We start from the raw sequence: 5,931 nt of genomic DNA, 5'->3' as shown, positions 1-5,931 counted from the left end.
GAGGCGACACCGATCCAGAGGAACACTTTGAGACGGTTAAATTACTTTAGTAGTTAACTCGGACTGAAAACTACCAAGTTAAACTAACTTAGTAACCTAACTTGGATAAACTTAAAGCGGCTCTATGACTCTATTTCTAGTTATCTGAGCTTTCTGCAGTGTTATGGTGATGAATCCTCATCAGACATGTGAGCGGCGCTGTTTTTATCACCTAAACGTTTGAGTTTTCCAGCACTCTCTACGTTTGGTTTCCATGGCAACGAAAACGCGTGGTTTTAGAGAGTTTTTTTCTGCTTCAAAATTTTAGCGACATCCCGGGGGAGGGAAAAGCCACGCCCGCTTTCATTGCTCAGTATAACGACTCCTAGCAGCTGACCAATCAGACGCAGCCTGCAGGACAGAGGGCGGAGCTTCCTCTGTTGGTGTGTTTCTGGCTGATCTGAGAGGATCAATACAACATGATTGAAGGGGTTTGTGAAGAATGATTGACTATGTTTTGTCCTTCTGGACCCGCATATTAAAATAAATTAGCCTGAAATGTGCATCATAGAGACACTTTAATTAAAAAATTTCTTATCTATTGAAACAAGTAATATAAGCTAGTTTGACTATTTTCTTTGTATAGTGTAGTATTCTGGTACATTTGATGTTATCAAAGTACCAGAAATAATAGTGATTATAAATTAACTCTTTCTGCACAGATTTCCAAAACACATCAACCAAACTGTCGACTCATGCTTTATTATTTTACCCATAAATTAATATCATAAGCAACAGAAAGGCTGCAGCGAGTAACATTTAGCTTGTTGTTACGGTGTTGATGTAACTATAAGTACAGGTTCGTTTATTCCGGTCTGACTGGATAAAAAGCCAGTTGGTCCTCAAAGACTGAATCTGTTTCCAGACCAAAGTGTTTCCTTTGCCTCCATTGATGCTACCTGCTGTTCTCACGTACTTTTAGACAAATCTGATGTAGTTTTTCATTCTATAGTATTTCATGCTATGTGACTGGATGAAATTCAGCTCAGATGAGATATAAGAGTTACTTCTGTCACTTTATGAACTGTTTATTCCATCTGGAATGGTTTATGAGTGTCTGATTCTCTGTACAGCCAATAACAAAGCGCAGGCATCACAACGTAACTTACCCTGGTACAGTTGGTCTCTACGCCACTTTATTTGATGAAAACGGTCTAGAAATGTGAGAATGTCAGCTCCAGATCTTCCTGGAAGCACCAATGTGAAATACTTGTATGATGAGAAGGAGATGTGGTGTGGTTATCACGGTTTAGGGTTTACAGATTCAGCAGCGTCTCTGAAGGCATGAAAGCTGCAGCCGGAGTGAACTGGATCTCTTCATCAGAAGATTGTTTCCAGCAGACGAGTAAATCAGCCGATAATCAGCAAAGAAAAAGAAACAGATGGAGTTTCAATGATCAAATCAAATACATCGTTTTATTCATCTGAAATATCATGAAGACATTTTAAATATTCAGTACAAACAAAACACCAGAAATCCAAAGTAAAGGAAAGGAAGATGGGTCAAAAGCTGGTTTCATGTTTATTTATTCTGAAGAGTCATCTGGTGGAACCACTGGGTCTTCTGGCCACCAGCGTCTTCCAGAGGGAACTGTCCGACAGGTCGGGGTATCACCGTCCACCTACAACCATAATGATGAAGTATCATTGGTCCATTTTCCTCCATCTGCAGAGGAACAAAATGACAATATGCAACGTGGCGTGGCGGACAGCTGAAGGACGGCGGCGCTCGTCACAGGACAGATCATAAGTTACTTACCTGCAAAGCGGAGCGCATGTGCTGCACAGTGTTGGGCATGTTACTGTAAAAACTTCAATCAGTCAAGTTCATTTATAAAGCCCTTTTCTTGCCAAAGGCAGCACAAAGTGATTTACATGATAAAAACAAATGATACTGAAAACATGTCTCTGCACAACGACGTAAACAACAGAGAAAAGAAAAGTCTCCCGACAACTAAGTGTAGTCCAGGCCAGAGTTTTTCAACCAGCCGTGGCACACTAGTATGCCGGGAGAGATCATCAGGTGTGTCATGAAAAATGGTAAAATTTTACTGAATTTGTCTAAAAAGCTGCTCTGTGTGCATCCAAACAGACTCAGGCCTGTGAAAGATCATAAGATTCCTTTTTCTTTTGTTTATCTGATTTCTATTCAAGACACTTTGACAAGATGGACTTTATATCATTTATATAGGCTTTAAAAAAACATTGTTGGTTTTGGTGCACCCTGTGATTTTGTGAGTTAAAAAAGTATACCTTGGCTTGAAAAAGGTTGAAAACACTGGTCTGGGCAGGCCAGAGCCGTAAGGCTGCGGTGCAGGACCACAGCTGTCCCAACAAGACCAGTCACCAGCGGCAGCTCCCAGTCTGAGCAGGCTCCGCTGCTGGCATGAAGGATCTCCATGAGTCAAACCCTGGAGGTAAGAAAACGCCAAGTTAAACCGAAAATTACATAACCATATAAGAGCAGTAAGATCAAATATAAGCATAAAAAAGTGTATATATACACGTGACAAACTTTATAAAATAATATGCTAAAAACTAATAAAATAAAGTAAAATAACATAAAAATAAAGCATAAATTCAGATTAAACAGCAGTCAGTCAGACGATGGGTCCTGAGCCCCTTTTTAAGAAACATCAATATTTTCTTGTAGCCAGACAATAAACTATGAATATGATGTCTCTCTCCTGCAGAGGAAGTTCCGTTCAGAGTATTTATACTGTTTATTGAGGTTTATTCTTTCCTGCAGTTTGTATTGTTTTGTAAACCTCAGCAGATGCAGTTTATTCCTTTTCTGCGAACACGTCATCATCTTCTGATTGCAAACTGAACCTGAGTGAGTTGGACTGTGTCACAGGAAATGTTTGAATAAATAAATTAACATATATCTTTAAAAACCCTTTCTTTTAGGAAATGGCAGCAGATGAAGACACTTCAGACGGTTCTCTGAGGTTATGGGGAAGAATGACTTTATGGCTTTATTCAGTGTGTTTACCTGAAGGAGGTGCTGGTGGCAGCCAGTTTGGGATTAGTGTGAGAGCGGATTTAAAGACGGCATTTTGTCTGTCCGCGCATTCCGACACCAAGCAGCAGCGTGCATGTTAGATTTCATTATAACTTCAGTTATGTTCAGTTGGGAAAAGATCATCATTGAGTTCGCCTGCTGCCATCTGTTAGCCACTCTGGCCACACAGCCTATAACAGTTAGGCCCACGTACCCCCCCCCCCTCTGGAAGCCCCATGTCAGGTCAGGACACCCTCAGGATAACAGTCTATCGGTCTATCAGCGTCTTCAGCGCTGTTATAAATTTACTGCGCCGGAAAGAGAAATATTTTGGGGACAACTTTTTAAAAGAAACTGGAATAAAATACAATTTTACAGAAATCACAAAACGTATCTGATTTGTCTTATTTACAAATAAGAGACAAATTCTCACGTCAATACATCTTCGTATTGTGTTTAAACAAACATACAGCAGCGCAAATAGAGTCGTCACAAAAACATGAAAAATAAGTAAATACACGAAGACCCCGTTCATCAGTCAGGCGATTCATCACAGATGTGGCCATTTGGGGGGGAAATATTGTTTTTTTTCATGTATGTGTTTAGATAATAAACCTGAAAGCTGCAACTGAGTTCCGGCGTAACTTTGTTTTCTGTCTGTCATACATGATATTGTTGCTTGGTTTCAGTGAGACGTTGTTTCAGCAGATAAGGAATGAAAAGTTCCCCTCAGTCTCAGTGATTTATGGCGTCTTTACTGTGAAGAGAACTTTTGTTTTCGCCAAAACTTTAGTCATAACTCTTTCTGACACTTTTACTGTCTGACATTAAATCCAGTTTGTATCTGAACGGAAGCTCTCAGATGGAGACAGGAGGTGTCTTTGGGACAGAAACAACAGGAACATGTCTGAACCTTGCTGCAGCTCCAGCTGCTTCTGGCTGGATGGACTCTTCATGCATGAGCCAACCGTTTTATCTCCATGAGAGCCAAGATGACTCACAATCCGTTGTCTTTGCCTTCCTCTGCATTCCCAACCTGCAACGCCCTGCAGGTTCCTGCTGCACCTTTCATGTGTTCATCCACACAACCTGACTCCGACAAACCTGGAAATTTACTGTTAAAGTGCAAAAACCAGCAGAGATGGCTCCAATCTGTCTTCGTAATTCAATGAGGAGCCCATGTGCTCACAGTTAAAGCCTTCATTCATTGAGTTGGTAATAATAGAAATAACTGAAGTCAGCTGAAGGAAAATGTTCTCTTCATCATGACGTAAAGTCCTCGGCCTTGTTTTCTTCTTCACTGAGACTTCCACAACACTGAATGTGCAGGAATGGCTTCTTGAATTGCAATCAGACTTTAAGTTTGACGTTTGTGCAGTGAAGTTCGGCGCGAGTTGCAGGGCTCGAGGTGCTTTTTGGTGCTGTCTAAAGAGACGGTGGTGAAGTGAATAAATGCTGTTTCTGGCTGCTCTCATTCACAGTAACTGAAAGTGCATTGATGAGCATGAATCAGAGCGAACAGCTCTGATGACGTCAGAGAAAATATCTCCTCAGTTGTTGCAGCTGAAGGTGAAGCTGACCTTCATGGAAGAGAAGACTAAATAATGAGTCAGTTCACCAACAGCACTTTACTTAAACTAGAGATTTTATTCTTTTAAGCATGAAGAATCTTTTTCAGGACACGTTTATGTTCTGCATAAACGTTGCTCAGCACACTCGGCTCCTTCTGTCCTGTTTTCCCTCGGCGGCTTTGTAATTGCATCAGTAATGATGCAAACAGATAATTGCACATTTTTCTCAGAAAACTAAACTAATCATGCCTCTAAATGTCTCTTGTGCAGCAACAATCTGTTTCCACTTAAACTAAAAACGCTTACACAATGTGGACTCTGCATTCAGAGAGAAACTGTAGCGCCACCTGGTGGCACAAGTCCAATAACATCCTAAAACAAAAGGCTTTTACAGGTTTTACGCAGGACACAATAAATACAGCCTCAGACAGACAACACATGAAATATTACAGTTTTATTCATCTCACAAATGCCAAATAAACTTTATGGCCATTTCCAGACTATTTGGAGTCCATAATTCTACAGAGATTCTGGAGTGGAAACCAGTAAGACAGCTGCCAATGTTCCCAGGAATGTCTGAAGCAGCAAATCAAGGCCAAGGCCGCACCCAGGATCTACATGTCAGACTCCACAGGCCTCATTTAGCATCTTCAATGTTAAACTTCATCTAAGTTATTCCATAAAAAGACTGAGCAGGTGTTGCAGGAGGAAGCCTCTTCTCTGTGCATAATTCAATTCAGCTTTATTTGTATCGCGCCACTTCACAACCATGTGGTCACAGGACACTTTACATTCACATCAAATCGAGCCAGTTCATACATATCCTATAATAGAAACCAACTGATTGCATCGAGTCATGACTTGGATCCAATCCTCCATCCTGAGCTGCACGAGGTGACAGTGGGAAGGAAAAAACTCCCCTTTAACAGGAAGAAAATGGATGGGCGGGCGGATGAATGGATGGATGGAGGGAATACGGATGGAGGAATAGATGCATGGATGGATGGATGGATGGATGGATGGATGGATGGATGGACGGACGGAAGGACGGATGGATGGACGGACGGATGGATGGATGGTTTGTTGAATGGATGGATGGATGGACGGACATATGGATAGTTGGATGGAGGGATGGACAGATGGGTGGATGGATGGATGGATAGTCGGATAGATGGATGGATGGATGGACGGGCGGACGGACGGACAAATGGACAGATGGATAAATGGATGGATGGATGGACAGGATGACGGGCGGATGGACAAATGGATGGATGGATGGGTGGACGAACGAATGGACAGACGGAGGGACGGATGGAT

Source organism: Telmatherina bonti (assembly GCF_933228915.1).
Source record: "Telmatherina bonti genome assembly, chromosome: 3".
Classification (NCBI taxonomy): Eukaryota; Metazoa; Chordata; class Actinopteri; order Atheriniformes; family Telmatherinidae; genus Telmatherina; species Telmatherina bonti.
The sequence above is the reverse complement of the archived record's forward strand: the minus strand, read 5'-3'. Positions refer to the sequence as shown.